Source organism: Sceloporus undulatus, chromosome 11, assembly GCF_019175285.1.
Source record: "Sceloporus undulatus isolate JIND9_A2432 ecotype Alabama chromosome 11, SceUnd_v1.1, whole genome shotgun sequence".
NCBI lineage: Eukaryota > Metazoa > Chordata > Lepidosauria > Squamata > Phrynosomatidae > Sceloporus > Sceloporus undulatus.
The window spans coordinates 4,433,268-4,457,066 of NC_056532.1; the positions used below are offsets into that span (position 1 = coordinate 4,433,268).

General features: G+C 47.3%; 1 long non-coding RNA gene across 3 annotated transcripts in view; it reads right to left on the reverse strand.

The window, feature by feature from the left end:
• LOC121917053 overlaps positions 1–23,799 on the reverse strand; it is an 89,905-nt gene that overhangs the window by 27,123 nt on the left and 38,983 nt on the right. For all 3 annotated transcript variants that reach the window (XR_006100945.1, XR_006100944.1, XR_006100943.1), the window contains 3 exons: positions 22,453–22,598; positions 7,968–8,295; positions 6,068–6,120 (listed from right to left, as the gene is read on the reverse strand). This is a non-coding gene — a long non-coding RNA (uncharacterized LOC121917053). The remainder of the gene's footprint in view (positions 1–6,067; positions 6,121–7,967; positions 8,296–22,452; positions 22,599–23,799) is intronic.

Below are 23,799 nucleotides of genomic sequence, written 5' to 3' on the forward strand. Positions count from 1 at the left end.
CCATAAGCTAAAGATGAAACAAAAGTGTGATGCGGCAGCTAAAAAGGACAATGTAATTCTAGGCTGCATCAATAGAAATAGAGTGTCTACACTGAAGGAAGGAATAGCCCCACTCTCCTCTGCTTTGGTCAGGCCTTATCTGGAATACTGCGTCCAGTTCTTGGCACGATTCAAAAAGGATGTGGAGAAACTGGAGCCATGTGTCCAAAGGAGAGCAACCAAAATGGTGAACGGTCTGGAAACCATAAAGCCCTATGAGAAACATCTTAGGGAGCTGGGGATGTTTAGCCTGGAGACGAAAAGGTTGAAGTGATAGGAGAGCCCTGTTAAAATATTTCAAGGGATGCCACATTGAGGATGGAGCAAGCTTGTTTTCTGCTGCTCCAGAGAATAGGACCCAATGGAGCAATGGATGCAAAGTCCTGGCAAAGAGGCTCCATATTCTTCATTCTTCCCAGATGAATAAGAGAAGGTTAAGAGGGGATATGATAGCCCTGTTTAAACCTTGTATATCTATCTCCCCATGAACTTTTCTTTGCCCTGTTTGTCTTTCTTTCCACCTTTTGTGAGCCGCTCTCGCAATGGCTCTTGGCTCCGCAAGGTCGCGATCTCTATCCGACGTCTAAATAAACCGCGGGGTGCGTTTTCCTCCTCTGCCCGCGTTAATAAAAACGCCCCGGACGCAAAAACAAATCTCCATGGGATCTTTCCTCCACCCGGGTCAAGACTGCCATTTCCCAGCCTTTGCTCGGCACTCGCTTAATTTTATTTATTTATGCATTTGTTAATTTATTCATGCCTTCTTATTTATTTATGCAGCTTTACTATATTTATCAACCGCCCCTTGGCGCAAAAAAAAGAAAGAACAAAACTCCCTTGGTGTTGCGCAGCGGAAACCAATAACAACAAAACCCGACGGAAGAGGGTTCCTTCAAGGCAGAGAGGATTGTTGGAAGTGCGCATGTCGGAAATTCTAGCATTAAAAAGTAAAACGCTATTATATCAGGACTGGGCGACTGGGGAGGGTTTGGTTGCCACTTTCGCATCATCTTCTAGCGTCATGCCAGACATGGAGAGAATGCGCGCAACTCTTCCTATGGGTTTACAGCTTTTTCAGAACCTGTCCTCTCAAAACCCAGAGTATTTAGTATTCAGATGGATAGTGAATTTAGTACTTCTTCTTCTCAACTACTTTGAGTCAACCTCAAGTCATGGTGGCCCTATGGATGAGGCATCTCCAAGCTCCTCTGTCCTCCATTGCTCTGCGTAGGTCTTGCACATTCATGCCATGATCTCCATGGCTGAGTCCATCCATCTGGCATGTGGTCCTCTCTTTCTTCTACCTTTTCCACCGAGTCCTTCTCTAGTTGGGTCTAACCAACAGGATTTCACCCGTGGTTACATTTTCTACTGTTGCACAGTTTATTACTTGCATCCCTTGCATGGGTTTTTGGGGCCATGCGGCCATGTTCTAGAAGAGTTTGACGTTTCCCCAGCATCTGTGGCTTTGGCATCTCCAGAGAAAGATTCATCTCCGTTCTCTGAAGATGCCAGCCACAGATGCCTGAAAAACCCACACAAAAACGATGGATGCCGGCCATGAAAGCCTTCGACTTTACATAACAACTGCATTTGGTGCAACAAAAAACAAACCCAGTATGTAAAATTCCTCCAAGAAAACCCCAACAGAACTTGATCTCTCGGGGTGATAAAACTAAAAGCAAGGGGGGATTGTCTTTGCCGTGAGAGATTGAGACTTGCTGATGTTTGGATGTGCAATTTCAAAGAGGTTTGCATCGTGCGGAGAAGGTTTCCACTGGAATTGACATCCCTGTCTGGGAATCTTTTAAAATCCCAAAAGGGATCTGGAAAAGAGCATCTGTGAGTCGGGGATGAGCAATAGCTGGATGAGGATAAAACAAACTCCCCGCCCGGCCCTGGATGCATCCATCATCTCGCAAAAATAGACGCCGGCAGCATCTGTTTGCATTTTGGAGCTAATTCTCCGGGGTCTTGACTGTTCAGCACAAAGCTTCTGCTCTTATTGGGCATCTGTGAGCCTTGCGTCCCCGGATTCAAACTCATGGTGTGACCTGTTCCTTTGCGGTCTTATGGTTTTTGTCAATAGGGTTCACCCCTCCCTTCTTCAAGGCAACCGTTTGGCATCTCGCTCCATTTGGAGACATGGTGCATTTCATCATCCTTGCTACTAGTAAGTGGCCTACATTCTGCCGCCGTGGAGCATCATCGCTCCTCCTGGGAGACATCCATCAAAACGTTGCCATTTCCTCTTTGCTAATTTCCTTGGCGTCGGCTTAACTCTTTGAAGCTTGGGTGCCTTTTCTCTCTTGCTCCCTGTCCCTCCCTTTCATCCCTTCCAGCTGGAGAGGTTGAAGAAGACATTGAGCGGCCTCCCATTTGAATCCCAAGTGACCCCATTTGCAGTGCCTGGAGTAATACATAAAACCAGAACTCAGTCACTCTTTAGCTTTACAAAGGCTGTGCTCTGATCTATTTCTTAACATAGAAAGAAGTGAGACAGATCTACACAAAGGTGGCCCTGAAACCATTCCAAACTAGAGTTCCTTTGGGCGCTTCTTCTGGAGGTGTGCCATAGGTAAATAACAACAGCAACAACAATGATGTACAAAGGGGCGCTGAAAAGGTCTTGGCCCAAAATCTGAGCATATTTTTGTCACTTTGAAAGAGGGTTGGTGTAAATCTGAAGAAACCTGTGTGTCTCAAAAGCTTGCGCAGAGAGCCTTGCTCCATTGCCCAACGAAGGCCTTTCTGCAAGATGGAGGCCTGCTTCGGCGGATTTGCTTCTCTGCCCAAGGTGCCAGTGTCCCTTTTCTGGTGCTGTTACGACACAATAAGACCCGAAAGGGCTCAAACAGTCCTTCTGGCTGCAAAGGCCTGGCTGCGGGCGACAATCCAAGCCATTATGCATGAAGACACAGTCGGAAGAGACGTCTGCCAGCCTCCCCCGCAGGATTAGGAGTGATTTAATCTCAAATCAAGTCTTGTTGCGTTTTTTCCTCCTCCTTGTTGTTGCAATTATGAATGATGTGTTGACAAATTGCTTTTTAATTTGTCGCGGCGTAATAAAAGAAATGCCAGGACAGGGTTTCTGGGCTCCAGGAAGTCCTTTCCAAGTCTGTCTTTTGAAAGCAACAACAACGACAACCAACAACAACCAGGCGGCTGCTTTTGATACTGAGATCGGAGGAACCAAGAGAGAGAGAGAGAGGAATAGATGGGGAAGGAATACAAACGAAAACGTAGTTTAGGGCCTGGGATTTGTCTGATCTCTCTCTTCTAAATCACGCCTCTCCTCTTTCCTTTGGAAACATATGGAGCGATTGCATACAGTAGGCAAAGGAAAACCCAGCAGATGGTGTTTGCCGATGCCGGGAGGGAAGGAATTGGGAAAAGAGGGGAGATCTGGAAAAGGCAAGTCAGCATTGTTGGCTGTAAACATGCAGATCTGAGCAATATGGGTCCAAGGCGCCCATCAAATACAAATCCTGTCCCCGCTCCAATGAAATCCTCCTTCCATCCCCATATTTCTAGCATTGCGGTAAAATTTCAGTGAACCATTTAGGAATCGAGGCTAGCATCCAAAGAGAGGGCCAGCTTGGTGGAATGGTTTAGGCATTAGGTTATGACACTGGAAGACCAGGGTTCGATCTTGGCTCGGCCATGGAAAGGCATTAAGTGACCCTTGGGCAAGTCACACTCTCTCAGCTTCAGAGGAAGGGGCGCTTTTGGTGGTGATTTTTAGTCATTGTGTAGGCATTAAAGAATTCCAACCGCCGCAATGATCAAAAAGTGAATCGTGATAGTGAAAGTGAATTGACACAACCGTAGCTCGCTTATAGGAAGCCAGGATTGTTTAAACCCATAAGACATACTTTGTTATGAACTGCTTTGACTGATATCCAACAACGGCTTTGCATTTGTGGAACAGTAGGATCCAGCAAACCTGCAAGGACCTGTGGCTAGTAATGCCTTGCAGCATTAGAAACACAGGCCTGAATCCCATTTGCTCATCCCAACTGGAGCAGACCTATGGAATCAATGGGGTTTATGAATAGATATGGGAGATTTAATGGCTTTGCTCTAGTTGGGACTCACTGATAGGTTTCAGGTCAATGGCTGCCTATCTCACTGGAGCAAAAAGACAGTGGCGGCAGAGATCCCTGCAGCATCTCACAGCAAAATATATCTGACAAGACGTTCCTTCCAATGCAAATGGGCAAAAATATTGCAAGTAATGACCATTACAATAATTAGCTGCTTTGGGGACTCAGTTCAGGGCAGAAAGGCAGGCCATAAACCCCATCAATAAACAGATAAAGCAATCAAAGTTTCCTTTTCTCATTTTCATCCAAAGAGAGAGAAGTAGAGAGTAAAGAAACGAAATCACTCATCTTGATCTTACCTAATGCTAAGCGGCAGAGGATTTAAAAGAGATTCTTCTATCAGGCAATCCTTCCCTTTTATTTCCCACTAGGTTGCTTCTTAGGATCAAGACCTTCCGCTCTTCTAACCAAGCATGCAAAGAGTAAGCCGCATAAATAAAGAAGACGGCAGCTTAAGACACTGAATCCTGCCTTCTTCGAGTAAAAGGGTTATGGCACAGAGTTACGGCACACACCGTACGCAGGGGATGCGGGGGTTTCCCAAACCATGCCAGACTGGAAGGAATAGCCCCAGATGTTTTCTTAATAGAAGGATGCAGAGACATCTACCTTCCTGAAGCTTAAGTGGAACGAAAGGGCATCAACGGGGGTTCAGACACACTAGTGGGGTGGTCACTCCTTTTCATCTATAGGCTCCTTTGTATACCTTGTCCATCAGCCAAGGCACCTCTGCCATCCATCGGCCATCGGTGGGGCATGGGGTGGTACTACTACCCAGCAACTCTTTCCAAGTCTTCTGGTCAAACATGGAAAAGGCTACTGGGAAGCAGCATCAGCAGCCCATTGCCAACAAAGGCCACTAGTGGGAAAGGGCTGCCTTCTTGGTCTGGCTGGGCAGGAAAGCAAGTCACCTCCTTTTCCTGCTTGCCTGGCATTCCCTCCAGACCTAGAAAAGGCTGCCCCCCATGCGCCAGGCCGCCTGGGGGTGACAGCATAAGTTACCACACTGGGTGATGTCAACCCTGGTGATGCCACTAGTAGGATATTCTAAGCTCTCTGCTCCTTCCTGCTTTGCTTCATAGCTAGCCGAACTTGGTGACGAACCAACATTCCTTGGGTGAACTGTCCACGCTCCTGAAGAACCCCAGTAAACCCAATATGATGCCTGTGCGACGCTATGGTCCTGAAAACTACCAGCAACTCAGTCCAGGTGCCAACAGTTGAGTTATCCATGGTTTTGAACACAATCGACAACTCAGCTTGGATTTCAACATTGAGTTGTCTGTAGTCCTGAAGAACACCAGCAACCCAACTGAGTTGTCTCTGGCCTTGGTGGACATGGCCCTGTGGTAGTTTAGTTGGCATCCTATGAGTGACATACCCAGGTATAAATCCAACATATATGCCTGTGTGTGCCTCTTTGAGGAGGTTGGTATTCTCCTCCTCCTTCTGCAGTGACAAAAGCCCTCTCTTCTAGGGCTGAATGTTTTGCTCACATAGCCCTCCTCCTCCTCCATCCTTCATTGTCTGGTGGACCATGGGGAGGGTCACCGGAGAAGAATCTGCTATGTCCCCATAGCCAGACGTAGAAGGATGACATTACCTGCCAAGACCTCTGGAAGACCCCAGTCGATGATGTTTGTACTGTATCTTGCTATGGGGATTGAGCAGATCCCCCTCCGGACCCCACTCTTTATCCGCCATTGAATGGCCATAGAGAAGTGGGCTATCTCAGTGGATCTGGGTGATCAGAAGGGAACCACGATATAGTTCTGCCTACAAACTTGGTGACATCCCATCTCAGCTTTAAAATGTAAAGGCCAGCATTCCCTGGATGACTCTGAAAGCAAAAGAATCACCATCATGCCTCTCATCTCAAATAGAAGACAGTCCAAAACGTTCCCTGAAGACTTTCAACTTACCCCTCCTTTCCTTTCCTTAGTATCTTCTTCTTCTTCTTTTTCTTCTACTTCTTCTGCAAAAAGTTAAGTGACAAAGGTAGGATGAGAAATGGATTGCTCTTTAAAAAGTTAAGTGCCAATATAAAAGGAAGGGTTTTTACAGGAAGGAAATTAAAACGGGGGAAGATGCATTAAGGCTAACTGAGAGAGAGACTGAGCGAAGCAGAGAGAAAGCACCTGCCAAGCTGCCTCCCTTCTCCATCCATCAGATGGCATGAGGAAGGGGCAACCTCCCCAGAATGCTTTGCTCTCTCCATCCCTTATTGGCTGAGATGTTCCCTTGGCATATGGGCCATTCAGTGGTGCTTTTCCCCAGGAGGCCCCTTCCAACATCTGGTGAGTTGTTGGTGCCTGGAAGGGCACCGCCAACCTGCTTCTGAAGGTGAGCCGTTCCTTTAATGGGATTGCTTTAAGACTTCCTTGTTTATGGGCAATCGGATTGTGCAAGTGGCAATAACTTGGGGAGAGAGTTATGGCCGGCCGTCAGGGAGAAAAGGCGAAGCAGCGCCAGCGTGCCAGCGGCGTTTCAGAGCCATCCGAGTGATCTGCATCTGACCAGACAATTAGGGGGCAGCCATCAATATCTCCTTTTAAACAGGCCCCGGAAGACACAGAGCGCTGTTAATCTGCTGTCACCGATACCCACCGGAGCTGGAGGCAAAGTCTGGCCCAGGTTATCAACACCAGGCTTGGTGAGGAGTGCAAGGGCTGGCATGGCATGTTAAAGAGGCTGTAATGGGCACCATAACTTTCTCAGGCTGAAGGTTCCCCCTCTCCTTGAAGAAAACTAGAAGCCAAGAGGCTGAACAGGGCAGCTGGCTGTTGGCGCTCACATCTATGGGGCAGTGAATCCACTTCAGGGTTTAATCTACTGATTTGAGTAACTAAACAGATTCAGTGATAGCTCCATCCATGCTTGGTTTGTAAAACCTGGAGGGAATTTGCCACCCCACTGACATGGGAGCCATCAATGACCACTGATAACATACACTGTAAGAGACAAGAAGTTCTGCATATCACTTTGGGGGGGAAAAGTCCTATGGCTTCTGTAGGAAAACGTATGCATATGTGGCACAGTGGTTTGAGCACTGGACAACAACTCTGGTGACCAAGGTTCAGTTCCTGCTTGGTCATGAAATCTGCTTGCTAGGGAACATGAGTGGGAATGCGCACTTGTGTTCTTATCCCACTGTTAAGTTTTCCAGACTTGTTCTCTGAACAGAGGCCAGAATTCTGTTGATGGGTTGTGTGCCCTCAAGTCGGTTCCAACTTATGGTGGCCCTATCATGGGGTTTTCTTGCCAGGATTTGTCCAGAGAGATTTGCCTTTGCCTCCCTCTGAGGCTGAGAAAGTGCCACTTGCTCAAGGTGACCCAGCAACTGAATTGAATGTTGGTCTCCAGAGTTGTAGTCCAATGCTCAAACCACTATGCCACACTGGCTTTCTTGATGTACTACACATGTGTACATTCTCCTACAGAAGAGAGAATAGTGGAGCATCCATATTCAGCTCAACGTTGCAGAAGTGGCGTTGTGCATACAGCATGCATTTGGTTGTACATTTGTGTGTGCATGTAGTCATGAGTTGTTTCCATTCAATTCATGGCATGATGCCACACTGAGGAATTTACACTACACGACTTGAACTGGTTCAAAGAGATGGAACCAGATTGCTAATGGGTGCTGGTTATGGGGAGCGCACAACTCCCTTGTTGCAACAGCTCCTGATCAGTTTCCAAATACAAACACAATTCAAAGCGCCTTAGAAAACCCTCTCTGGTTCAGGTCCAGGCTACTTGGAGGACTGTTATCTTCCCAAATGAACTTGCTCCCATTTTAAATTCTGCAGAGGAGGCACTCACCTCTGTCCCATACAAGGCCTTCTCTGTGGCTGCTCCCACACTTTGGAACATCTTCCCAAGGGCTAGAGATGCAGATGTCCATTCATGGGTCCACGAGTGTGCATTCAGTCGTGCAATTTGTTGCTCCATGCAAGTCTCTCAATTGGAATGCAAGCGGCGTTTGCCGAGGGATCAATGGAGGAACCGAAGCCAGAGGAAAGGATCTATTCATCCTTATTGCAGAATAGAAAGCAGGCAGCCAGGATCAATACACTTCTGATATAACTGTGAATTCCACATGTAATCCTCATATATCATCCGACAGACTTTTTGAGCGATCGTACGCAATCTGCAATTGGGGCAGGAGAAAGGAAGGGAAAGAAAATGCGTCAGCTCTGCCAAGCGGTTAAAGGATTTTTAATTGATTAACCACCTCCCCTTTTAGCTGATTAATTGGTTGATCGATGAACAGGTAGGCGATTAATCCATTCCAAATCCTCTCTCACTCGGTTGAGAGTGGGATTCGTCGATGGCGGCTTAAATCAATGGCCACATTCCCCAAACTTTGAGAGGTAATGAAGGGGAACGTTTGTTCTTTAGGAAGGCATACCGAACAGACTGGGCTGGTGGCCTGGACCCTTGTGCCTCTTGGAAATACGTTGAGCCTCATTCCAAAGGGACAAACTGGAAGTTGTCCCTCCACTGAATGGAGAGCATGCCAAACTGATTCGGACTGGTGCCACCTCCATTGGGAGGCCTTTTGCACAGCTTCCAGGGAGGGTTGAGCAACCCATCTGGGTTTGAAAGAGGGTCAGTATCTGTACACTTGTCTTGTGTGCCCAGCTCCAGTGTTCTCTCCTGTTCTCCAATCCATCTAAGAGGCATTATCAGCACATGTTCACCTCTGCCTCTTGCAAGCACATGCTTTTGTTCTCCATAGAACAACACTGAGGTCATGCCCTGCCCCATCTCTTCCATTCAGTTTAGGATTGGGAAAAGGTTAAACACAGAGACAGAGTGTATCTCTCATAGACCTGTTCCCTTTCCTTCTGGTGACTGTCCACAAGTCTGTTCCCAACTTTGCTCAAGGTAAAGCAAAACCATTTATCAGGGTCTGCTCAATGCAAACTAACCCTCTCTTTGCCACGATGCCGACATGGACACCCATCTTCTTGGTGTCCGAAGCCAGGGCTCACTACCCTTCCTGGCTGAGAACGGATGCCCAGCGTTAGTGCTGGAGATGTCGCTGGACCCAACACTCTCTTGCATGTTATCTTTGCCATCTGTTGGCTATTGCTCTAGCTTTGCCAGTCCCTTGTATTATAAGAGAGGCACGGACTGATGCACCACACTCTGCAAACTTAAATAGCTCATCACTAGCAATTTCTATGGCAACAGCAGCAGCGTCCCCTAGTAGCCCTTTCTCTCTCTCGGTCTCTGCCTCATGCGGAGTAGTAGTCACTCTGTCACCTTCCCCGAATCCCCCCCCAAAATGTGGGTATCAAAGGGAGTAGAGACGGAAGAGACGGAGGATGCGGCGAGTAAACCCTGAACGACGCCAAGCAGGAAAGGAGCTGCTGGGGATGCCAGGGTGGCGCAGGAGGAGAAAAAGGGGGGAACGAGGAAATCCAAGCAAAGGGAGGAATAAAATCGCACATTTGCACGTGGCCATATGGCGAATCAATTCCTGCGGGCTGCAAACACATCGCCCATTAATCTCTATAAATAATTTTAGCCACAAAAGCTTCTTACACAGGGGTTTGTCAGAGCTTTTTTATTTCAAACTTTAAAGAGAGAGAGAGAGAGAGAGAGAGAGGAAATCTGATTTTGTCTGAATATATATATATCTATATAGAGAGAGACAGATATAAAAAGAAAGGCCACACTGAGCTGATGCACAATGCAAAGACGGCAGCCAAGCAATTAAATGGGAGGGCTAATTAACATTGAGCAAAGGCTTATGGACAGAGAATAGGAGAAGGAACGGGGAGCAGCGCTACTTTCTTGTTACTGCAACCAGTCTGGGATTTCTGATGCCATATTTGTTTACGGCTGGTGTGTGCTTTCACACCTTTTTCAGCCTTTTTGCAAACTATCTTTAACCATCTTGCTCTCGGAATAGTATTTTCCGTCATAATGGGTAATAATGGCCTGTTCCAGACTGCCAAAATAAAGCTGCTTTGGGTCTCTTTGGAGGCATGCTATTTAAATGATGCCTGGGTCCTAAGAGTCCGGAGGTCGCACCAAAGCCACACTCCATTCCTAAGCACCGGAGTGAAGCTTTGGTGCAGCTTCCAGATTCTTAGGATGCATGCATCATTTAAACAGCATACCTCCAAAGAGACCCAAAGCAGCTTTATTTTGGCCATCTGGAACAGGCCAATAGGTTGTTTAAACTGTGTTTTTGCTTCAGCTTGTTTCAAGCCACCCTGCATCTTGCACTGATAGGGACAGAAACTGAATGAATGAATGAATGGATATTCTCATATCCAGAAATATTTCAAGACACTGTTCTGTGAAAACATGTCTTTTTAAAACCATTTTTAATTATTCTTTCCCTGCTTAATCGCTCATAGAATTCATTCCAAGGCGAGTGAGTCCACCTCCATCTGTGGCCTACCTCTATTGCAGGTAGATCTTCTTGGTTTAATAGGTCTGCTCTCTTAAGGCCAAGGTGAGTTTGCCCAAAACTGTCGGCTGGAGGCTTGCGATCCAAACTTGGTTGGAGGAACGCCACACTAATGAGAAACCGTCTCCAATCTTCCCGGCCAACTGTGTTCCACAAATGAGAATTTAGCGAAGACGGCGGCAGAGCAAACGATGGAACCAGCAGGTTGTACAAAAACATGATATTAAGCGGCTCTGACAGCAATTATCTCACAGGGAAGAAACCGGGGAAAACATGTTCCAGGGCTGGTAACGCCACGCAGGGCAGAAAGTGAGAGAAGACGCCGAACAAGAAAGAGAAGGAGCCGCCAAGGAGACAAGGAGAAGAGCTCATTAGGCTTCGTTTTACCTAACCGTTTGCAAAAAAAAGAGGAGACTGTGCCAGCTAACTTCTGCAAACCCATCCCATGCCAGAAAAGGGGAATGTGGGTTGGCATGAGGATGGACACATGCTTGCCAAACGGTCGGACATTGCTTCTTGTTAGCCTCTTTCAGAAAATGTAGATGTTTTTAAAGTGTCCAGTGAAGGATGGATTGCGTACATTTTTGGGAGCCCTGCAATCTTCACCTTTGTGGCACATAGCACCTCTGTATGCCAAGAGAGCTATCAAGGATCCAGAACTTGGGCACAGTTCCCTTTTTGGACTACACCTCCCAGAATCCTCCAGATTTGGAGAAAGCCTGCTGTTGTGAATATAGATCATCCCTCTTCTGTTTCCAATTGACCAAAAGAGTGCAAAACTGGCAGCAACCAAGACTCTGAGTCATACTGGCAGAGAGTAAAGCTCTGCTCGGTGTAGTAAATAAGTTCCCACTCCAAGAGGGTTTCTCATTCATAGGGCCTCCAAAGTTGAAGCTATTGTTGTTGTTGTTGTGTGCCTTCAAGTCATTTCTGACTTATGGCGACCCCCAAGGCGAACTTATCATGGGGTCTTCTTGGCAAGATTTGTTCAGAGGGGGTTTGCCATGGCCTTCCCTTGAGGCTGAGAGTGTGTGACTTGTCCAAGGGCACCCAATGGGTTTCATGGCTGAGTGGGGAATCGAACCCTGGTCTTCTAAGCTGAAACCATTACACCACGCTGGGTCTAAGTTGGCACTGAAGCTCCCTTGATGTCCATTAGCGACAATAAATATGGAGAGTCCACCATCCTCAGAGGCAGTCCACTCCACTCTCAAAGAGCTCTTATGGTCTTCTTTCACATGTGGAATCGCCATTCAATGGCAAGAACATTAGAGAATAGAAGAGCCCTCTGTGTTTCTGCAGCTGGCTTCATCCTTCTGGACCCTTGAAGGACCCCTGTGGCTTCATCCTGGACCTTGAGGATGACTTTCTTGGCCTGTCTGGCCGCTGGTCACCATCTGTTTCCCTGTCGCCTCTAGAGCTCTGGGACCAGGAGAGCTAAGGTCAGGACTTGAGAGATCCTCAGAGCTCAGTCCCACCATCTGCATTGGCCGTTGCAAAGCATATATAGACATAAGGTGGACATATGCCCACATAGGTCACCAACAGGACCCCAACCATCTTGGCGTCCTCCCAAATCCTACTGGGTCCTTCTCTCCCTCCCTCTAAGCTTTAAAACCCAATTGACTGACTACAGAGTTCATCAGGAGATAATCTGCTACTTATTAAGGAAACCATCAAGCCATCAGTCTGAACAAATATTTCCTTAGGCCAGCCGAGTCCTCTCTTCTCGCTCATCTGACACCTGACCTTTTCAGAGTTTTATTGCTTCTCTCCTTGGCTGGCGCAAGAGCAATGGCGGGGCAGGAGGTCCTTGGGCTGCCATCTACGATTTTGAGGGCACACAACACAACCACAGCCACAAAGTCCATGTGCCTCCTGTGTATAACAGGAGGGCCAGTTTGGGGCTAAGAGCAAGGAGCAAAACCTTGTTGGGTGTTGATGGCAAAGAGAAGAGAAGGCGCTTGTGCCAGAGCTGAGCCCGGAAAGGGAAGCCCTGCGAGGATTTCAAGCATCCCTCTCTTTCTTTCTTCCCTCCAGCCAACATGCTCCCAATCCTCTTGCCCAGCTGTGAACATCCAACTTTTCCATCCTAAGCCCAATCAAGGCTGCTTAGTGGCGAATTAGGACTTAAAAGCTCTTTCGGGGAGATTTAGGGCGATTTAGTTCTCAGCAACAACCAAAAAAAGAAGAAGTCTAGGCTGGTATAAATGTCCCTTTTTGTGCAGAAGAGAAGCATCCAGTTCTGATTAACTCTTGCAGGTCAGTATGGCTGGGAGCCCCATTCTGCAAGCCCTGGAAGACACGCTGGAAAACGGACTCGGTCCAAAGCGCATTGGTGGCACAGTTAGGGGCTGGCAGATGGAGGGCATGTAGCACTGAAGGAATCGTAACAGTTGGAAGACACCTTGATGGCCATCCAGTCCTTCTTCTTCTTCTTGCAACGCAGGAAGATGCCATCCATAAGGCTCTCTTTGAAAACCTCTAAAGAAGAAGACTCCACCAACCTCCGAGGCAGCGGTTTCTTCTGCTGTCAAGCCCTTTCCCTCTGGAAGTTCTTCCCAATGTAGTTTGCATCCCTTGCTCTGTGTCCTAATGTCTGGAGCAGCAGAAAACATGCGCAACATCCCTTTAAATATGTTTATTGTGGCACCTCTTAACCTTCTCTGCTCCAGGCTGAACATACCCAGCTCCAAAAGTCGCTCCTCATAGGACTTCATGGTTTCCATTTTGGTGAGCGGAGTGGAGCACAGCCACAACTTTGTAGCTACATCTCCAATGTAGAATCTTGGCCAACCATCATAAGTACAAGCCATACTGGAGGATTATGGGAGCTGTAGTTGCTTCTTTCAAGCTCTTGTAGCACCTTAAAGACTAGCATTGGGCATCAGCTTTTGCAGATTATAGTCCACCTCATAACATACACCTTGGTAGGTTGCAGAAGATGGTGAGCAATGGAAATAGGGTAGATAGCAGACAGACATCCTGGCACAGATAAACAGATTAATATCTGTGGTCTCCAAACATTGGATCCATCATTCCTCATTCTTGGGGAGCAAAAGAGCAACAACATCTGGAAGAACGCATGTTGCTCCTTCCCTTTCTCTGTCAGTGTGGTCAGACCCCATTCCACCTCTTTGTATCCCTTGGTTTTTAATCTGTCTATTGAGACCCAGCGGACAGGTGCATCTCTCTTTGGCAAAAGAGTGCCTGCAACCTGCCGAGGCCCAATTGATGGGCTTTTCTGACCTTGCGATTTGCCATTCCCCCGTAATTGCTCAAAGACAAGGAGCGCATCCTTCGCCTGTCCTCTCTCTCGCTTTGGGAGTGAGACGCATCGAGCCCGGAGGGTTTGGGCATCCCGGCTCTTGTTTCCCATCTTTTCCGCTTGTTTCCATGTCCTGCCCATTATGTTACCGTATGTTCAGCTCATTACTGGGCTAAATATAAACTCATAAATAAAAATAGCAGCTGTGGGAAAGGCACACGGGGGCCGGGCGGCGTAATTGCTCTGGTTGGATGTGGGCCAGCGACAAAACAACGCAGGATCTTAATTGGCACAAGAGGCCGGGTCTGAGTGGGAAGCCACCTTGGAAAGGCGACGCTTCCGGAAAGGAGACGCGTGCCACCGCTTGCCCCTTGGCGCCCAGCTTCAGGGATGGTTTCTTCTTTTTGGTGCCCGAAAGCCAACATTGCCACCCGCTGGTGTTCGTCTGCTCTGCAAAGACCACCCCATTTCTACACATCAGTTTGGGGTACATCCACACTGGTGAAATAATGCAGTCTGACACCACTTTAAGCCCCGCGGCTCTAGGTTTGCAGTTTGGCGAGACATCAGCATTCTTTGGCACAGAGAAGGCCCAAGACTTTGCCAATCTACCAATTCTGGAAGATGGAGCCATTGCAGTTAAAGTGGGGTCAAACTGGATTATTTCTACAGTGTGAATACACCGGGAGTTGCGCCGGGGAGGTCGTTTTTGACTCTGTGACGCTCCCTCCATTTCCATCTGATCTCATTTCCCAAATGAGAAATGTATTTCGAGATGGAAGGAAAGCTTAAATCAAGAAAGGACAGAACAAGGGAGAGAGAAAGATTCACAGGCAGAAGAGTGACTCTCTTTCCAGATCCTGCCTTGCCTGGAAACGCTGGAGGGGCTTTCCTCCTCCTCGTTAGCCAATTCTAATTGTGCCATTAGTAATTAATGACTTTTAGCGGAGACATTTTATTTTTAATTAAAAGAAGGGAAGCGGCAATGAATTTATCCAAAGACTTTTACCCATTTATCTTGAAAGCTTTTCCTTCTCTGTTTCCCTTACAAAGTAAGGTGGTCAAATAGGTTGACAAAGATGTTAGAGGGAAACGCCATTAATATATATTAATATAATTAGAACTCAGAACTTGTTTCCATGTCCAACCAACAGTTACTACGGCCATGCACCAAAGGTCCATCCACACAATACAGTTATAGCGCTTTGATTCCACTTTCACTGCCATGGTTCCATCTGATTCCAACCCCTTGCCATGCACCAAAAGTACCCAAACTATAAATCCCAGGATGCACCATGGAAGCTGAATTGGAATCACTGCGTAATGTGAAAAGGGTCCCAAATCCATGGAGGCAGACCTTGTCCCAAAAGCATTGGGCTTGGTGGCATCCATAGCTCCGTTGGCTTGGTTTGTACATGATGCCATCATTGCACGCTTTGAAACATTAGGCAACACATATTTTTGTGTATTCATCTTGCATCGGAAGGGAAAGCCAGCAACTTTGGGGAAAACGTCTCAGCGATGCTAAATTATTGACCACAGCTTTATAAAACCAGGAGCAGGAAAGAAGGAGGAGAGGAAATCCACTCACAGGCATTACAGGCCCTGGCTGTAATTTTGAGGACTGAAAAATGCAAGACGGTGTCCAAATAATTGCATGCGCGCTGGCGGGTTCAGAATTCGCCTCCGGCTCCTGGAGAAATCTCCTGCCCCAGCCGGGGATGGCCTGCTGGTCCAGAGGTGTTAAAACAAAACCTCGGGAAGATATTAAAGTCGCTTGTCAAATGTAACACAGCAAATTTTATACGGCCATTATGAGGAATCAATGGATCGTGTTGCCTTTGAATAGACTGGATCTGCTCCGGTCGCCTCGCCTTCAGGAAGAGAAAGACAACGATGGATGGAATTGGGACTCAGAAGGGGGAAACGGATGCATTAACCTCCCCCCCCCCCCAGAAGGGTTGCCCAAAGCTTTTTGGGAGCAAATGGGTTTTGACTTGTTGTCCCAGTTTGCAAGGGAGAGAGAAGCCCTATCCTGGTCCCAGATCAGTCATAAGCATTGATAACCATTTGCAGATTGTTGTTGTTGTTGCCTTACGGTTGACCCCATGGCAAACCTATCATGGGGGTTTCTGGGCAAGACTTGCCCATAAAGGGGTTGCCACCATTGCCTTCCTTTAAGGCAAAGAGACTGCATCAGAAGGTGGTGGATTCTCCTGTTTCTTTGGACAGTCTTTAAACACTGGTTGGATGGGTACTTTTCAGGAAAGCTGGGTTGCGTCTTCCTGCGGTCCTTCCCAAAGATTGCATGACAGAGCCCTGATCTTCACCAAAAACAATTCTATTTTGCATATAACACCACCGTAAGAACAAGGCACAAGCGACATTGAAGAAACTGCCCACAAATGCCCCATCATTTCCCACCTAGCCCTAATGCTGACCGTTGTGTTCTCTAGTTGCCTGGCATGATCTCTCATGCCCTTGCTTTGTTTGATCTGGCTATGCTTAGCCCTTTGCTGGCCCCAACCTAGTGAGAATGACTTCTGGACCAGTGATGAACCATCAGAAAAACCAGTCCACAAAGGGATTTCGTAGTACCTTTGAGACTAACTGGACAAAAGAAGTTGGTAGCATGAACTTATCTCGACTTGAGCTGGCTTCCTGAGATGTATGCAGAGAGCGGCAGTGTTTCCAATAGGTGCATGGATGCACATTTTCATTGCGCCTCAATGGAAGTGACGTCCACTTGCATTGCACCCGATGTGCCTCATGTGAATAGCGCATGCACTCGGGTGGTGCAATCAGGTGGTTTGACTTTGCAGTTCTCTGACGATTTGGCGCATCCAATCGCGCATCAAAGCACCACTCCATCTGCTTGCTGTCGGATATTGGCTCTCGTCTTGTTTTGATATTTTGTTAATTGCCTCGGATGCTAGCGATGGAGGAAATATGAACAGCGATCTGCAAAGAAGCAAGCTAAGTATTTCACTCAGAGCAGGAGCTTACAGTAAATGTTAAAAGCATTACAGGATAACTACATCCCTCCTTAAAAAAAAGATGGGGAGGAAACAAAGGGGATGTGACAAACTGGTTTTTATTTTTGCATGACGTTTTGTGGCTATAAACCCACTTCTTCGGATGCAGGACATCCTCCTTAGTATACCTTGGTCTCTCTCCAGCATATTTGGAATCGCATCTTGAACTGAGCCGCATTTCGACCCAAGTCTTTTACTGCAAAACCGAAAAACGTTGGCCTATCTGGAAATTCCCCTCCGCTTCACAAGGCAAATGTGCAGCCGATAAATAAATATCAAAAAATCCAATTAAAACCAGGGAAATCAAAGCATGTAGGGATTAATAATCGAGAAACCAGCCGAGAGCCAGGCAAAGCGGAAACAATGCGCAAAAGGAAAAGGGAAAACAGCCCGACGCAAAGACATATAAACACAGTGAGGAAGGAATCAAAGCTACAGGGGGGATTTAAAAGACAATAATAATCATCCAAAGGTCTACTGGAACAGCAAAGCCATATTGATTTAATGCGTATGTGCATTATTTATACCCCACCTTTCCTTCAGCGGACTCAATGCCACGGCCATGGCCCACTTTGTTTCTCAAGGAGTTCAGAGGGAAGGAAAATAAAAGTGGCCAATGTTTCATGGAGGGCTCAAGCCTTGCATCTCCCAAGACCAAGGCAAAGTGGGTGTTGTGGTTGTGTACCTTCAAGTCGTTTCGGACTTATGGTGACCCTATCATGGGATTTTCTTGGCAAGTTTCTTCAGGGGGTGTTGTCATTGCTTTAGAGAAGGCTCTTGGGCCACCTTTCATCTCTTCTTCTCCAGTTCTGGTGCATTGTCCTCACTGTGTGTCCCTTGTAGTTGCACCTCTGATGTGTGATGAGAACACATGCGCCTTTGCAAATTGGTACATTTTTTGCAAAGGTGCAAAAGTTAACTGCTACCTTGTTTCATGGACTGGAAAGGAGAGGCATTGGATGGACGGGTTGGAATCTCATGAGCAACCGGCCTCTCCTTTTGTGCTAGCTGTGTGTGTGTCTCTACATACCAAACCTCACAAAATGAACAGGTGTCAGAGACGTTTTCCTCCGCAGCGCGTCCAAATTGGAGCAGGCAAAAACGGAGAGATGTGTCTGGTTCCCGTTCTGGCGGTGAGGACTTTTTTTGTGGGGGCTGGAGATGTCTTCCCAAGCTGCCTTGTCCTCCTGTCTCGCTTGAGGACTCAACACTGACAAGGTTTTGTGATGTTGCTATTCACAGACCTCCCAAGAAATCTGCGGGAGAAGTGTTCCTTCTTTCCATCTCCTTGCAGGCCTTGGAGGAGGAGGACTGGGTTGTGCAAATGGCAGACTCACAGATTTGGAAGAGACCTCAAGGGCTATCGAATCCAATGCCCTTGATGCAGGAAATCCAGAGCTATTAGCCTCTCCAAGAAATGGCCATCCAGCCTCTGTTACAACTCCATAGGACCGTCTTCTGTGTGGCCATGCGTGTTGGAATAACCTTCCAAATGGCTGTCCTGGCCTCTTTCCGAACTTCGGAGCCTTGTTTTTCAGAGGCGATTTTGGTTTGGGAAACCCTGGCGGTCTTTCTCTAAGGCTTTCTTCCCCCGACGCCTGCTACCCCCTGCCTCCTTTCCCCCCATTTTTATTTTCCGATGCTCGGTGGGGAAGCTCGCATTAGCCGCCATTCGGAGGAGGCAATGGCGCTATTTTGGAGAAGAGAGCTAATTTAATGCACGGGTGGCTTTAGCTCAAAAGGGGGGGAAAGAAGGACAATCAGGAATCCTAAGGGAAGAGAATAATGGGGTAATTTGCCCAGACCGACCAGGGAGGAGGAACAAAAGACATGGCTACGTCTTTCGCATAATCTTGCCAAATTATTTCAGTCTCCTTTCTTTGCTGGGAGGAGGATGTGCGTCACGTCCAGGAGGAAGGGCTTGGCTCGAAGCCTCTGGGTGGTTTTGTTGTTGTTGTTGTTGTGTGCCTTCAAGTCATTTTGGACTTATGGGGTTTTCCTGGTCTCCATAGTCATAGTCCAATGCTCCTATCACTGCATCAGTCTTCAGAACAGGACTGCTCTCTTCCCCAAAGTCTCTCTGGTGCCCCATGGTGCCATGCTGTATTTTGAAATACCATCCACTATCAAAGAGTCAGAAGTTTTCATCCCTCCTCACCATTCGGTTGTGATTCCTGCCACTCCTCCGGGATGATGACCCCAATAAATATAACCGAATGCCAATATGGTTAAGCCTTTCTTGACCTGAGAATGCTGCCCAAGATCATGGCAGGGTGCAGTGGTGCCGCTAGGGCTGGCAATTCAAGATGTCGTACCCCAAAATGGCATTCCCCGTAGCCAACCCCTTCTGCCAGAAAGGCGCTGGTGGGGAGCTTCTCCCCTCTTGCAGCCCATTCTGTCCAGGCTTGGCACAGCTGCATGCCCAGTAACCATGCAAGATCTGCAGGCATCATGTCTCCCACCAGCAACCATTGATGGACAGAGGTGGTGCTCTATTCTGGGTCTTTGACAACCCAAACAGGCCGTTATAAGAGTTTACCTTTCAAAGGGAGGTGGATAGTCTGCAGAGAATGCCCCTTGAATGATGACCTTAGAATCACATACTGTACATCTGTTATGCCAAGGGCTGTAAAAACTGCATCCTTTAGAACCGCTACATTCTTAACCAAGTCCATGCAACTACGAGTTACAATTTGAATCATTTAGAATAGCTAAATTCTTAGCCAAGACCATCCAACTATGAGTTACATTATCGAAGACAAGGTCAGGTAACCTCTCTACATAACTCCATCATCTTTCTTTTCAGCTGTTTTGTTTGTTTTGACCTTTGTGTGTAAACTGGCGGTTGATTTGCGACACAATAAGTTTGAACTGGTTGTGGGTCTGGTTTGACCATTGGTTGAACAAGAAAGGGAAGCAATGCTTAGCTGTGCCAGTCTTGGAAGATGGTGCAGATGCATATGTATTATTTATACAGCTGATGGTGGCAAGGGTGCCCTGGATGGAGGAGAGAGGTGTCCGTGGATGACTGTCCACTCATCTGAGGCTTCACACACATTGCAGCCCAAACCCCTCACACCCCTGTAGTGATAACCCCTGGGAAGGTGGCATTATTGCAAGACACCTTGTGTTTTTCTCTGTACCATTGCTTTGTGCTACAAGGCTGTTTGAACGCTTATCCCAAGTAGTAGCATCCTAGCTGGAGCTCACAGGGACTACAAAGAGCGCATTTGGATGGTTTATTTATCGAGATCCTTATGGGTGGCACATTTTGGAAAGCTCACCATCGCCTCGGGTCCCTCCCCTTCCGTAACGGGAGGAAACGCAAACATAAATAAGTGAACATATAGACGCACCCTGCTCTGGATGAAGAGAAAAGCTGCACACATCTAGCCACTCTGCTGAGTTATGCAGAACAAAGCCTGGCTGGGTTTTTTTGCTGCTTCCGAACATCAGCAATGCATCACAAACATCTCGACTATTTCATCGTCGGCAAAGCAGATGTTTCATATTTATGCATGCAGAGACGGCAAAGGAGCAACATGCCTAGAATCTGCCTGGGAACATTTTCTTGACCTGTTCTTCAATGTACAGAAAAATGTAGGGCACAATTCCTGGACAGAACCTCATGTTGCGAACTCAGTCCTAGCTGCCAAGGAGGCAATATTGGTGCACAGAAAACGCTCTTAACTGCGCAGGACGTGGGGCTTTCGGCTCCATCCTTGGTCTCCTTCCACCAGCAAGTTCAAACCATCTTTCAGTCTTATGCCTCGTGGATTAGCAGCAGACAAGAAGTTTGCTCCATCCTCAATATGACTCCAAATATGTAAACATGGCTCTCATGTAACCCCTAACCTTTTCTTCCCCAGGCTAAACATACCCAGATTCCTAAACTGCTTCTTAGAGGGCTTGATGGTTTCCAGACCTTCCACCATTTTGGTTCTCTTCCTCTGGACATCCTTCTTTAATTTCAGTGCCAATTTTCAGGGCTTTTTCTCTGCAACGCTAGAAATTGCAGAGCAGTGCAATGCTCTCCTGCCATGCTCTTAAAGGAACTCAGTCCATCTGGCCGACGGAGAGCATGAGACGGTCTTGGGCGCATCCCTTTTCAACCCAAAACCTCGATTCCGGAGTCTTTTCCCAACGCAGACGCAAAACTGGAATGACAACCTCTTTCATGTGTTTGTTTCCCTCCCGGCTTTTCCAAAGGAGAAATTCATTCTGCCTCCACGGAAGTCTCTGTCAGCGTAAATTAATGTCTGCCGTCGCCAAAATGATGAAGAAGCTGGGTCATTAGGCAAATTTTAATTAGGGGCTCAGATGTCCTTGGTTAATAAGACGCCAGATATATTTCACTTTGGCGCACACATCTCCCCACCCTTTGGACCCCCTTCCCAAAGGTTTCTGCCTGCGCAGGGACTGTTTGCCCTTCCTTGGGTTCGTCGGTGGCCCGGAAACCATGTCAAAACCCTCGGCTTCTGATTTTTCAACTCAATTAATCCCCGACTGCCACAATTGCAACGGGGGTTCAGACTCATAAAGCCAAGCAAAAACAGCTCAGAGACATAAATCCTTGAGCATCAATCCTTAGATGGTTCTTTGCAAGCCCTATTTGCAGAATGTTCTAGCCCAATCTTCTCATAAAGACCCCCATCTTCTTTTGCACCCTTTAAATACAGCAACGGCTGGCGGCTCCTATGTCAATGGGGCAGTGAATCCAAGCTTTTTGCCTAAGATAAAACAGTCATCCATGGTACTGAATATGCTTTTTTGGGGGGAGGACCAGAGTCTATTTAATTATTGCATTCATACCCAGTGTTTCTCCCAAAATGGGATCATTGCAGCAGCACCTTGGATAGCTGTTTTGGCTTTATAGTGCTCTAACTGGGTTTTCAATGGTCTCATGGGGCATGTTAAATGAAGCGCTATACTTTGGGTCTTTGAAAATTATTCCTATTGTTTTAAATGGCTGTAAAACAATTTGGCTCCATGCTGCCCTGATATTCTCAGTTATAGGGCAGGATATCAATCAATGGATTCAACTACTTAGAGTCAAACCAAGAATGGATCTGCTTCTCCCAGGGCTCCGGCCATCACTGCCTGTAATGTGTACATTTAAAAAATAGAGATACAGATGGACTAATAATGTTGGCTTCCAGTCCATATTGCAGTTATGGATGCATAACCAACAGTTATGGATCTGTAGCTGCATCAAGTCCAACCCCATTGCCATGCTGGAACACACAATATGGAATCACAGAACAGGAAGGGCCACCAAGTCCAACCCTCTGCCTTGCAAAAAGGCACAATGTGGAGCCATAGAGTTGGAAGAGACCTCAAGGGCCATTAGTCTCCATCCGTGGCCTTGTTCTAAACAGTGGCAATGTGTTTGGGGAGGCTTCCCTATCAGTGGGACGGTGAACCCACTCTGGGTTTGTGAGACCTGTCACCCCAAAATACACCCCAGTTAGCTCCTTTGGACTTCAGGTTAAAAACCTGGAGCGTATTCCCTGCCCTGTCGACCCAGGAGCCACCGGCAACCGCTGCGTCAAAACCAGGGAAACGATGCCAAACCTTTGCCGAAACCTTTCCGTTGACCGCTTCCCCTTCTTGCGGTTTCCTTCTCCTTTCCTTGATGGGTTCAGTCGTGTGTCTGTGTGCGTGTACATGAGTGCGCTTCCCTTTGACACATTGCCCACAGCAGTTCTTAGAGAGCTGATCTGGAAGAAAGGCAAAAAGGGGAGAAGAATAAAATTGTCAGCAGCGAGGGCTTTCACAGCCGAAGCAATCGCTGGCATGACCTGGGGCTAATTAAATGTAGAGGCGGCACACGCTGGGCGGGAAAAGGGAATTAGTCATGAAAGTTAGAACATCTCTCCCGCCAGAGGCATGTGAATGTACGCAACTCGTGCATTGCCCCACAAGCGGTAGCTCTCAGCCTGGAATGGGGGCTTCACAGGTCCTGACCCAGTTTTTCACACATTGCAGCACAAAGGATGTGCGAGAAGCCGGGTTTGCAACCAAGGCTCATCTGGGCCCAACGTTTGTGAGCTATGCATGAAGCGGGCACCATCTCCTTGACGGAGGCTGGCAAATGTCTCAAGTATATGTGTGTGCATGCAAACTGAAAATCAGGAAAAGCATGCGCAGGGAATGCATGGGAAACACTTCCCAAACCCTATATGGCTTGGGTCCAGACTATCTTGATTGAGAATCTCAACCAGACTTTTCCACATACTGTATATACTTGGCTATAAGTTGACCTCATGTATACGTCAAAGGCAGGTTTTGAGGCCAGAATTATGGATTTTGATATGACTCATGAATAAGTCGAGGGTAAACTCAAGGGCCTGTAATGTAAGATGTAAAGGATGAAGCAAAGGAAAGCAATGCCAAGGAACTTGCAAAAGTCCAGCAGGCATAACTATTAGTAAACATACTAAAGGCTGGATGGAAGAGAGAGTAGAAGCCTTTGCTCCATCCTTTTGACTTTCTAAGCGCTGAAGCAAAGCCAGGCATGGAGGGACACTTCAGTCAGTCCTATGTTTGTGGGTTGAGCTTTGCCCCAGAAGTTTGTTTCTGGCTTGCATTGCCAGTTTTGATGGAGACCTTAACAGACACTGGCCATAGAAATTGCGTTGGAGGAGCTACAAAGGCCTAGTAGAGTATCCTCTCTAGGAATCTCTCGGTCCGTTCAGTGCAACCTTTAGTTAAAGTTGACCACGGAGTTGCACTGGAGGGCCTAGATATCCCTAGAGAGAACATATTAATCAGAGACGTGAATAATCAAAATCGCAAATATGGAGGGATGAGTGTAGTTCATTCCTGAGAAGAGGAATGTGATCTGAAAAAGAAAGGAAGGAAGGAAGGAAGGAAGGAAGGAAGGAAGGAAGGAAGGAAGGAAGGAAGGAAGGAAGGCTT